We start from the raw sequence: 13,803 nt of genomic DNA, 5'->3' as shown, positions 1-13,803 counted from the left end.
CGGGACTCGACAGAATGGTAAGACCTTAAGCGGCACTCGTCGAAGTTTACACCGAGTATCCCGAGATCATGTCCAGGGACGTGATTTTGAAGTAGGTTTTTGCGGGATTGCCACTAGAGCAGCTTAGCTAGTACCCGATCCGTCGATGAACTAGCCCCAACTACCAATATCCCCGTACAATATAGAATTTTATGAGAAAAAAATATAAAAAGTTAGAGCTTTCGAAAGTGAAAATAGACAGTGGAGATTTTCCCCGACTCTATGATTCAAGCAAAATCTCGGGGGCTACTGACATAGGCATCCCAAATGGGCCTGCCGAATATAGTACCCGGGGTTTATTGAAGGCCCACTACCCGAAGAATAAGAAGATTCGGAAGCCCAAGATGTTATTAAGGAAAGCTAGAGTTGTAATAGGAAGTGTTGTTTGTAATCTTACGGGATGAATTAGAAACCATCCCGGACTCTGTAACTTGTACAACACGAATCCCTCGGCTCCACCTCCTATATAAAGGGGGAGTCGAGGGACGAGGAGATCATCGAATCATTGTTTGCAAACCCTAGTTTTCATATTCGTCGAGTACTTTTCGGCTGAAACCTTCGAGATCTACTTGCCCTCTACTTCTAACTAAACCCTAGCCTACAATCCATAGGCATTGATAAGTTAATCCCTTGTCACCGGGAGGAGCCAAGAAGCACGTTGAAGGTTGATGGCGGCGGGATGTAGTGCGGCGCAACACCGGAGATTCCGGCGCCAACGTGGAACCCGCACAACACAACCAAAGTACTTTGCCCCAACGAAACAAGTGAGGTTGTCAATCTCACCGGCTTGCTGTAACAAAGGATTAACCGTATTGTGTGGAAGATGATTGTTTGCGGAGAAAATAGTAAAACAAGTATTGCAAGCAGATTTGTATTTCAGTATTAAAGAATGGACCGGGGTCCACAGTTCACTAGAGGTGTCTCTCCCATAAGATAAAAGCATGTTGGGTGAACAAATTACAGTCGGGCAATTGACAAATAGAGAGGGCATAACAATGCACATACATGACATGATAAGTATAGTGAGATTTAATTGGGCATTACGACAAAGTACATAGACCACCATCCAACCGCATCTATGCCTAAAAAGTCCACCTTCGAGGTTATCATCCGAACCCCTCCAGGCATTAAGTTGCTAACAACGAGACAATTGCATTAAGTATGGTGCGTAATGTAATCAACAACTACATCCTCGGACATAGCGCCAATGTTTTATCCCTAGTGGCAACATCACAACACAACCTTAGAACTTTCATCACTCGTCCCGGTGTCAATGCGGGCATGAACCCACTATCGAGCATAAATACTCCCTCTTGGAGTTAAAAGTAAAAACTTGGCCAGAGCCTCTACTAGAAACGGAGAGATGCAAGATCATAAACAACACATATGTAATAACTTGATAATTAACATGACATGGTATTCTCTATCCATCGGATCCCGACAAACACAACATATAGAATTACAGATAGATGATCTTGATCATGTTAGGCAGCTCACAAGATCCAACAATGAAGCACAATGAGGAGAAGACAACCATCTAGCTACTGCTATGGACCCATAGTCCGGGGGTGAACTACTCACTCATCACTCCGGAGGCGACCATGGCGGTGTAGAGTCCTCCGGCAGATGAATCCCTCTCCGGCAGGGTGCCGGAGGAGATCTCCGAATCTCCCGAGATGGGATCGGCGGCGGCGGCGTCTCTGTAAGGTTTTCCGTATCGTGGTTTTTCGCATCGTGGGTTTCGCGACGGAGGCTTTAAGTAGGCGGAAGGGCGAGTCGGGGGCCGGACGAGGGGGCCACACCATAGGGCGGCGCGGGCCCCCCGGGCCGCGCCGCCACGTGGTGTCGCCACCTCGTGGCCCCACTTCGTATGTTCTTCGGTCTTCGGAAGCTCCGTGGAAAAATAGGCCCCCGGGTCTTTGTTTCGTCCAATTCCGAGAATATTTCGTTACTAGGATTTCGAAACCAAAAACAGCAGTAAAACAGGAACCGGCACTTCGGCATCTTGTTAATAGGTTAGTTCCAGAAAATGCACGAATATGACATAAAGTGTGCATAAAACATGTAGGTATCATCAATAATATGGCATAGAACATAAGAAATTATCGATACGTCGGAGACGTATCATGATGTTAATCCTTTATGCATCTTATCTTGCTTAGATCGCGACGGTAGCATTATGAGATGATCCCTCACATTAATATCAATATAATAAAGTGTTCTCACCTCATATGCACCATTGCTACAGTTCGCCGTTTTGAAGCATCTCGTGATGATCGGATGTGATAGATTCTACGTTCACATACAACGGGTGTAAGCCATGTTGCACATGCGGAAATACTTGGGTTTGATTGACGAGCCTAGCATGTACAGACATGGCCTCGGAACACAGGAAACCGAAAGGTTGAACACAAGTCATATGGATGATATGATCAACATGTTGATGTTCACCATTGAAGCTACATCATCTCACGTGATGATCGGTTTTGGTGTAGTGGATATGGATCGTGTGCCACTAAACAACTATGAGGGATGTTGTATTAAGTGGGAGTTCATTAGTAATTCGATTAAAACATGAACTAATTATCATGAACATAGTCTGAATAGTATTTTGAATTAAATTTGTAGAATTGACATCTGTTATCTACCATGCGCTAGCCTTATAATTGAGATAGAAATACTGTTGAGTCTGACAAGAAACTTTACTGACTGGTACCGTATTGTTTGTAGAATCAATAAATGATTAAGTCCTATTGCAAACTTTTAGTAAACCTCACATTGCTGATTCAAAGAGCAATGGTTTCAATTAGTACCTAAAAATCATCTTGTCTCCATGAAACTTAAAGTTCAAATCCGTTTGAAAAGTAAGGAGCTGAAAATTTTGTTTTCATAAATAAGCGAGGTATGAGATATATGTGATGTCTAAGACCTTATTGCAAGGTGATAGAATATAATCTGGTGAGACTACATAAACTCATAAGTTTAATGGGAATGTACGAAGGTTGAAGACGCCAGGCGTCCCAATCCTCCAACTAGTTGGGCGCTAACGATATTCGCAAATCCATGAAGTGATCGTCCTTAGTATGCACCGTTGCTAAGACTCGTCGTTTCGAAGCATCACGTGATGATCGGGTGTTATAGATTCTACGTGTGCATACAACGGGTGCAAGCCAGATTTGCACATACGAGTATTAACGTTAACTTTACGAGCCTAGCATGTACAAACATGGTCTCGGAAAGTAATCATGATTTGATGGATAAAAATTATGAGTGAAATTGTTCATCACATTAAAAGGTTACTAATAGTGAAATCTGGAACACTTGTCATGTGATGATCAACTTCAAAGTAATAACCTCAAGGTTATTAGTATTTGACCAATGGACCTAGAAGTTATTGAAGGTGAAGTGTTTTCTGAGAATGAGGAAAGCTAAAAGAGAAACTACAAAAGTTTATTGGCAGAAAGAAAGAAAAGACTAGAAAGTCTAGCTCAGGTGTATATAGATGATATACATGTTATGAATGTATTCCTTGTTTGGTCACACAATGAAATTATTGGGTATTTGTACCATATTGGTTGGTATGAAATGTCATACGAAACAACGCAATACAAGAATACAATGGCCTAAGTGACTGACAAGGAATATGATAGGAATGCACGTCTGGAACAAAAACAAAGTATTATTATATATGTTCGTCGTTGGCATTCTATCTAGCCCTTCAGATTTATAATAAAGAACTTCATAATTGTTGTTTTGTTCTGGTTAAATGAAAACAATGAGTTGTTCAAATTATGACAGCATTCCATGTACGATGGATAAGTTATTATAAATCTTTATGGTGAAGCACACATGCATACACTCACGCTAAAATGCCATAAGGCAAATGATGTGAATTCCACTTATTAGTGGAACCGCCATTTAGGTCATATTAGAAAGGAACGCATGAAGGAACTCCATGCAAATGGATTTTTGGAGTCATTTGATTTTTGAATCGTTTGACGCTTGCAAATCTCTTCTAAAGAGAATGACTGAAATACCGTTCACAGGCCAAGAGTTGAACGGGCAACTAACTTAGTGGAAACATACATGATGATGTATGCGGTTCACTGGGCATAGTTGTGTGCGGGAGATTCTTCTACTTCATGAAAACTTCCAACAATGAATTGAGTATATATATGTGGATATATTTATTCTATAAGAAAGAAGTTTGAAACATTTGAATAGATTCAAATAAATTTCAGCATGAAGTGGAAATCATCGTAATAGAAAAAATCAAATATCTATGATTGGATCATGGTGGAAATATTTGAATTACGATTTTTAGCGAACATCTAAGAGAGTTATGAAATTGTTCTACAACTCACGTTTCTTGGAGTATCATAGTGATGATGGAGTATCCGAGAGACATATCCAAACCTTGTTGGGTTAATGATGAGATAATATAATATGACGCCATTATATTTTTGTGCATTATGCTTTAGAGACTACCGCTTTTACACTAAATAGAGCATCGTCATAATCCGTTGAAATGACACCATACGAGTTATGGCATGGGTATAAACCCTAATAGTTCTTTCTTAAATTTTGGTATGCATAGCATAAGTAAATAAGTTTACAACCAAAATCGGATGAATGTCTTTGTTGGTTATCCCAGGGAATTGATTGGGAATTCTTTCCAATATGGAGACAAAGACAAAAGTGTTTGTCGTTGTTTCTTACTTATTTCCAAGAAATTGTTTCTAGCGAAGTATTTGAGTGGGAGGACAATGGAACTTGATAAGGTTTATGAACCTGAGCATGATGATCAGAGTAGCGCAGCATCGGAAATGGTTCCGAAAGCGGCCACGAAGATCATAGCTCCCATGTCTACAAAGAGTTATAGTCATGGAGATCGAAGTACCCATTGAACCTTGTAGGTATGGTTTACTTTGTGATCAAATAAATGATTTGTGGACAAAGGATTGATTTTGAACAATAATGAACCAACTACATACAAAGAAGTTATGATGGGCCCTGACTCCGTTAAAATGGCTAAGCGCCATTAAATCCAAGATAGGTGAATACTTTTTGAAAGTAAATGGATCTATAAAATTGATGGACTTGGGCGGAATATCCTTGAAGAAGCTCGACTTGTCGAAAATTTGTTTACGACAAAGTTCAAAGAGTTGAATACGATAAGATTAGATCTTCCGTAGCGATGTTTATAGTCTATGTGGATTATTCTAGTAATCAATACATATATATTTCTTTTACGATATATGTTAGTAGGATGGAAAAAATACATTCCTTACCAAAAGTGTGTATTAAGGATGTATACTAGATACAACCACGAGTTTTGTTGGTCCATGAATACTAGATAGGTATACAAACTTCAATTGGATGAAGTGAGTATCACGGAGTTGGAATCTTCACCGGATGAAATAGTCAAAGATTTTTTGATTTCATCAGGAACGATGAAGATGCTTGCATTTGCAAGAAATTAAGTGGGAGCGCTGAGACATAGTTATAATATTATATGTGGATGACATATCATTGATTATAAATGATGTAATTATGTACTTGATGTGAATAAAAGGTTTCATTGAGAATTAACTTCAATGAAAGGATATGGACTGAAACATATTTAGCGTCAAGACCTATGAAGATATATTGAAACACATAATAAGTTTAAGTCAAAGTACATAGAATGAATATTGAAATAGTTCAATATAAAAATATTAAGAGGATGTTCTTTTCATGTGAAGGTTTAACAAGACTTGATTGTATCTGACACTCAATGAGTAAAAACACATGAGTGATTTTAGATCACGAATAATATGTACACAATCAGATGTCCTGTGCTCTAAAGAGTTAGGAGCATATACCAGAATGATTCATGTGATGATCATTGGACAACAGTAAGAATATCCCTGAGTGCTTTAGAAGAACCAAGGATATATATAGTTTTGTATGGGGTAATGACAAACAAATCATTGTAAGGTGTTGCACCGATATTGGTTTGGTCACATATGAAAATGAATTTCAAATCTCAATTAGGCTAAGTGTTCATTAAAAGGTAGCACAATGCTAGATTTAGATGAGTTCTAAATATTGTGACGGATTCTACAAACGAAGGAAGAGTATGTCATTGTTTTGACAATGACCGAGGGTGTTTGAGTCAAGGAGTTCTTTGAGAACTTGGTGTAGTTCCGGTAGTGTTAGAACTTTGAAGCTGTATTGTGTGTGACAATATTAGTGACATATTTCAGACCGTGGAATTAAGGTTTCACCAGAAGACTAAGCATATACGATTAATGCTGACTCATTTGGAAAATGAGTGATGCGTGGAGACGCAAATGAATTGCAAAATGCATACGTTTCTGAGCGTGCCAGATTCGTTGACTGAAGCCTCTCCCGTGAGCAAAACATGATAAGCACCAGAAGGCCAAGGTGTTACATATTTACAAATGTGAACTAGATTATTAACTCTAGTGCAAGTGGGAGACTATTGGAGATATGCCCAAGAGGCAATAATACATTAGTTATTGTTATATCTTATTGTTACACTCCATGCTATAATTGTATTAACCGGAAACATTAATACATGTGTGTTGTGTAAACAACCAGAGTCCCTAGTAATCCTCTCAATTAAACTAGCTTGTTGATTAATAGATGATCATGGATCATGAACATCAGATGTTATTAATAACAAGATTATATCATTAGGTGAATGATGTGATGGACACACCCATAGTAAGTGTAGCATGAGATCAAGTCATTAAGTTCAACTTGCTATAAGCTTTTGATACATAGTTACCTAAGTCCTTCGACCATGAGATCATGTAAATCACTTACATCAGAAGGATGCTTTGATTACATCAAATGCCATTGCGTAAATGGATGGTTATAAAGATGGGATTATGTATTCGGAAATTGTGAGTTGAGGCATATGGATTAAGAGTGGGATTTGTCCATCCCGATGACGGATAGATATACTCTGGGCCCTCTCGGTGGAATGTCATCTGATTAGCTTGCAAGCATGTGACTAGGTCACAAGAGATGACATACCACGGTACAAGTAAAGAGTACTTGTCGGTAACGAGGTTGAACTAGGTATGGAGATACCGATGATCGAACCTCAGACAAGTAAAGTGTCGCGTGACAAAGGGAATCAGTATCGTATGTAAATGGTTCAAATCGATCACTGAGTTATCGTTGAATATGTGGGAGCTATTATGGATCTCCAGGTCCCGCTATTAGTTATTGATCGGAGAGGAGTCTCGATCATGTCCACATAGTTCTCGAACCGTAGGGTGACACACTTAAGGTTTGATGTCTTTTTAAGTAGATATGGAATATGGAATGGAGTTCGAATGTTGTTAGGAGTCTTGGATGGGATCCAGGACATCACGAGGAGTTCCGGACTGGTCCGGAGAATAAGATTCATATATAGAAAGTCACTTTCCAAGTTTGGAAATGATCCGGTGCATTTATGGAAGGCGCTAGAATGTTCTAGAACCTTCTAGAAGAAATCACCATGGAAGGTGGAGTCCCGGTTGGACTCCACAAACCCTAGCCGACCACCCTAAGGGGAAGGTGGAGTCCATAGTGGACTCCACCACCATGGCCGGCCATGAGGGAAGGAAAGGGAGGAGTCCCAATCCCCATAGGTTTCACCCTTTGGTAAGTTTTTGAGTTGGACTCTTATTCGAATCTTTGGGCTAACCCTTGGGGTTCCACCTATATAATGAGGGAGAGAGGGAGGGGGCCGACCACCACTTGAGCCGCACCACCCAAGGGCACCCAAGGCCGGCACCCCAAGTGCCCCCTCTCCCCAAACCCTAGCTGCCCCCTCCCGCTTCTCCCGTAGTGCTTAGGCGAATCCCTGCCGGAGATCTCCACCACCACCGACACCACGCCGTCGTGCTGTCGGGATTCCGAGGAGGATCTACTACATCCGCTGCCCGCTGGAACGGGGAGAAGGACGTCATCATCAACACCGAACGTGTGACCGAGTACGGAGGTGCTGCCCGACTGTGGCACCGTCAAGATCTTCTACGCGCTTTTGAAAGTGGCAAGTGATCGACTACATCAACAACGAGATCTAATCTCGTAGGCTTTGGAATCTTCGAGGGTTAGTCTCATGATCGTCTCGTTGCTACTATCTACTAGATTAGATCTTGGCTTGTTATTCGTTCTTGCGGTAGGAATTTTTTTGTTTTCTATGCTACGAATCCCATCACGATATTCTGTCAATTTCCCATCTGTAATTTGTTAACCCAACATGTTATTTATCTTTATGGAGAGACACCTCTAGTGAACCGTGGACCCCGGTCCTTTCCTTTACATTGATAAATTCAACCACTGCAATCCGGCTCTGTTTACTTACTCTAAGCTCTGTTTTCTTTATTTACTGCAAACATCTCCTTCATTCGATACATTTAATCCTTTGTGTTCAGCAAAATCGATGAGATTGACAACCTCACTGTAAGTTGGGGAAAAGTATTTTGGTTGTGTTGTGTGCAGGTTCTACGTTGTTGCTGACGTCGGTAGTGCGCCCTGACACTAGTCAGCTAGCAACACCTTCAGAAGTCACACCTTTCTCCTACTGGTTGATTAAACCTTGGTTTCTTACTGAGGGAACACTTGCCGCTGTGCTCATTACACCTTACTCTTGGGGTTCTCCAACCGCTTCCATCAAGCACCGTCACATGCCGTCAAGATTTTATGGCGCCTTTGCTGGGGAGAAAGAGGATTTATGCAAGGGGAGTCTCTCATCTACAATCTCTTTACTTTGTTATAGTTTTGCTTAGTTTATTTTATTTTTTCTTGTTTGCTTCATTATATCAAAACACACAAAAAATAGTTTTTTTGTAGTTGTCATTTTGTTTCTAGCTTATTATGTTGTTCCCTAAGTACGATCTGAAGGACCTATCGGTTGGTAGTGGTTCTATAATCGGGAAAGATAACATTGAAAAATTCTTCAATCATGTTAGTAAGCATAAAGATATTGAGGATAAATCTCTGGTACAACTTGCTCCTAATTATGAAACTGCTGCAACTTATTGATGGGGTTCGTTGCATAGAAAACAAAAAATTTCCTACCGGAAAGACGAATAAATCCAAGATCTAATCTATGGAACAACCAAGATCTAATCTACAAGATCGGAGCAACGAGATTGATATGAGACTAACCTTCGAAGATTTCCAAAGCCTACGAGATTAGATCTCGTTGTTGGTGCAGACGATCGTCCCCGGTGCTGCAATCAGGCAACACCTCCGTACTTGGTCGCACGTACGGTGTTGATGAAGCCCTTCCTCTCCCCGTTCCAGCGGGCAGCGGAGGTGTGGTAGATCTCCTCCAAGTTCCAGCAGCACGACGGCGTGGTGGTGGTGGTGGAGGAAGAAAAGCTGCAGGGCTTCGCCAAGCCGGAACAGCGTATGGTGGAGGAAGAGAGGAGGCGGCCAGGGTTGTGGTCAAGGGACAAGTGGCCGGCCACCCCCTCCCCTGTTTATATAGGGGGCCAGGTCGGTGGGGTGGCCCCCTTTCCCATCTAGGGTTAGGGGGGCGGCGGCCAAGTGGGGGGAAGAGGGATTTCTTCCCCCCCAAGTTGATCCCCCTAGGGTTTTGGGGAAACCCTAGGGGTTTGGCCGGCTGGGCCTTGAGGGGCATGTGCCCCTGGCCCATTAGGCTAGGGAGCACCCCCTCAGCCCATGCTAGGCCTCCTAGGGTCGTGGGCCCACTGGTGGGACCCCCGGAACCTTCTAGAACCTTCCCGGTCATCCACCGGAAAAATCTCGAACTTTTCCGAAACCTAGAAATCAACTTCCCTTATATGAATCTTTTTCTCCGGACTATTCCGGACCTCCTCATGACGTCCTGGATCCCATCCGAGACTCCGAACAAACTTCGTCTCCATACCATATTCAAATCTACTTATGCGACATCGAACCTTAAGCGCGTCACCCTACGGTTCGCGCACTATGCAGACATGGTCGAGACTCCTCTCCGAGCAATAACCAATAGCGGGATATGGAGATCCATAATGGCTCCCACATATTCAACTATGAATTAGTGATCGATTGAACCATTTACATACGATGTCAATTCCCTTTGTCACGCGATATTTTACTTGTCCGAGGTTCGATCATCGGTATCTCCATACATTGTTCAACCTCGTTACTGACAAGTACTCTTTACTCGTACCGTGGTATGTCATCTCTTATGATCCAATCATATGCTTGCAAGCTAATCAGACGACATTCCACCGAGAGGGCCCAGAGTATATCTATCCGTCATCAGGATGGACAAATCCCACTATTGATCCATATGCCTCAACTCACACTTTCCAAATACTTAATCCCATCTTTATAACCACCCATTTACGCAATGGAGTTTGATGTAATCAAAGTACCCTTCCGGTGTAAGTGATTTACATGATCTCATGGTCGAAGGACTTAGGCAACCATGTATCGAAAGCTTATAGCAAATTGAACTTAATGACTTGATCTTATGCTATGCTTATTTGGGTGTGTGTCCATTATATCATTCACCTAATGACATAACCTTGTTATTAATAACATCCAATGTTCATGATCAGGAAACCATGATCATCCATTAATCAACAAGCTAGTTATACAAGAGGCTTACTAGGGACTCCTTGTTGTTTAGATAACACACATGTATCTATGTTTCGGTTAATACAATTATAGCATGGGATGTAAACATTTATCATGAACACTAAGATATAACAATAACTAATTTATTATTGCATCTTGGGCATATCTCCAACACATATTTAGTTCAAATGTTGGAGGCTAGATTTGTTAGCCTTAACCCCATAATGCAGCAAATGTTTCTTAAACTTCATGAAGTTGAGAGTGATGAAAAGAGAGATTTTATCCTAAAAACGTTGCTTAAAGAATTTAAAGATATTGTTATAGAAGCTAGAAAAGTCTTTGATCGATTTGAGATGCTAGGCTAATGTGTAGATATTATTGGTACACTCGAGAAAATAGACAAAATCAAACCTTAAAATAGAGAATAGAGCAAAATACCAATATCTTTCAAACTTGTAGCAATGCATGAAGCTTTGGAAAAGAATTTTGATTGGATTGTTCCTAAAAATCCATTTGATGAAAGTAGTGAACCTAAAAGTGCTGAGAAAGGGTCTTCTAAAACTTATATTGATAAAATACAAATCTTTTTTGAAAAGACTTCTTGCATTAATCTTGATGCTTATTCACTTGATAATACTTGATGCTAGCTCTTTTTCTGCGCCTAGCTGAAAGGCGTTAATGAAAAGCACTCTTGGGAGATAACCCATGTTTAATTTCTGTAATTTTTATTTTGTTGAGTCTTGGAAGTTATTACTTCTGTAATAATCTCTCCTTATCATTTTTATTTCTTTTTTGTGCCAAGAATAGCCTCTAATAGGAAGAAAGTAAGATTTGGTGAAGTTGCTGTCCTGAAAACAGATTCTGTGTTGTCACCATAAATATTCGTATAAATAGCCAGGGCGTAAGTTTGAGCTGCCAATTTTATTCATATGCCTCAGGTTATTATCGAACTTTAGTTAGTTTACCACTTTTCTAGATAAGCAACAGAAGATTTTCTAAAAAATCAATTTTTACATGTTGTTTTGTTTTGACAGATTTCTGCACTATTTGCATTTACCTATTAATCTCTTTCTTTTTGAGTTTTTTTTATCAAAGAGCCTTTTGAAGATCTGCTACAGTATCCAATGATTTAATAGATGTTTTATATATGTTAGAACTGAATCTAAGTGGATTTGTTTCTTTTGATTGTACTAATGCTACTAATAGAGAATTGTGTGAAGTCTTGTATGAAGAAAGTTTTCAAGTGTAGGGAGAGAAGAATGATGTGATGAGATGAAGAATGGACTAAAACTCAATCTTGGGGATGCCCCTGCACCCCAAGAAATATTCAATAGGTACAAGCGTCAAATCTTGGGGATGCCCAAGGCATCCCCTCTTCATCAACAAAGCAACATGTCATCTCTCTATGCGCTATATTTTTATTGCTTCATACGCTATGTGTTGTTCTTGGAGCGTATTTATTTTTGTTTTTAGTTTAGTTTAGTTTTGTTTACTGTAGCATATGTTGGATTCCAGCACATTTTTTTGGAGAAAGACCCACCGTTTTAATTGCATAGAACGCTCTAGTTTTCGCTCTTATTGTTCTGCGAGTGTTCTAGTTTTCTAGTACTGCGTTTAGCTCTTGGTTTTCGATTCTAATTTTATTCAGAGCTCGTTAGTATTTTTTATGTATAATTATCTCTCTGGTCCATATTGTTTTTCATCTTTGAGAACTATTTCAAATAATTTGATTGATGTTGGAGAGGAGTAAAATGTTTCATGTTTATAGTGATGCAAAAAAGAGCTTGTCTAGACTGTGGAATAGACATTAGCATGTCATGTTGGATGTTATTCTTGTCATATTCTTAGTATTTATTTTTGTAGCATGACTTGTCTCAAATATCTGAGAGTGTGTAATGTGTCATTGAAAGAATCATGTGTTGTTTCCATCATAAAAGCATAATATTGTGGTATTCTCCTTTGATGCTCTATTGGGTTGACTTGGCACATGCTTATATCATGTTATGACTATAACCGGTCAACTAAAACCTCTATGATCATTAAGATTTTTACTTGTAATATCACTTTATGCTTTGATTGATAATGTTTTGTCGCTATGCATGATTATGGCCATTATTGCTCTCTTAGTTGGTCGCTCCTAGTCTTTTACTAGCCTCCGCATGTACTGAGTATGAACTCTACTCGTGCATCCAACCACCAATAACCAAAGTTTGTCAATTGTGTCCACCATATCTACCCACTAGCATTATTGATGTTCAAAGTATATTCATAATGTTTTTTATTTATCTTCCAAATTAAAGTTTGGCATGAGAAAATTAGTCAGTAAAGCTCTCACGAATTTGATGGCACATTTACTTTCTTGCACTTAATAAACTTGATCTTTGTGACTATCTTATGAAGTTTATATGTTTGCAAATTGCAAGTTGGGAGTTAGCATAACCATGCTTTCATGGGGAACACTTTCAACATTGCACTTATTCATATTTAGTTGATGTCATGATCTTTTGCTTATAGATGCCTAGCGGTGCGAAATAAAATAGAAACTTGTAAGTCCATGGAGTTTGTATATGAGTTAGAGAAACGCCTGGGCCGCTAATCTATGCCATGCATCATTCATGGTGGAAATTTACAGCGAACCATAGTGAGCATTCTATGAAGCATTTTCAATAAAAAGCTATACCCATATTAAATAAAAAATTGCTGAGATGCTCATTGTATGTTTGTCCTGTCATGTTGGCACGGGATTGCTTCTACAAGAGTACTTCCATATCATCGAGCAAGAGGTACCCCATTGGCGGTTCTCGATGAGACATGTATACTTACAATGACAAGAACTTATTTGGGATCTAAGTTGAGTAGCATGAGGTTTAGGTACTCGTATTCAAGGGGCATGAGATTTTCAACATGTGATTTGTCAAGCATATAGCTCATATTTGCATCACATTAACTATTCAAGATGCTTATGATAGGGGTAATGAGAGATCAAATTAAGCTAATGAGTACCATACTTTTTTGGAAGGTTTATAAAACTTTTTTATCTTGCTTGCTCTGCAAAGAGTCTTCTTTTTTACTTTTATGTCGAGTCTTCATCTTCTTCTTTATGCACCAATTAAGAGAGCATAGTTGTCATTCTTAGTTCAATGTGCATAGTCCCAATATTATTAT

This window comes from Lolium rigidum, chromosome 1 (genome assembly GCF_022539505.1).
Source record: "Lolium rigidum isolate FL_2022 chromosome 1, APGP_CSIRO_Lrig_0.1, whole genome shotgun sequence".
NCBI classification, from domain to species: domain Eukaryota; kingdom Viridiplantae; phylum Streptophyta; class Magnoliopsida; order Poales; family Poaceae; genus Lolium; species Lolium rigidum.
The sequence above is the reverse complement of the archived record's forward strand: the minus strand, read 5'-3'. Positions refer to the sequence as shown.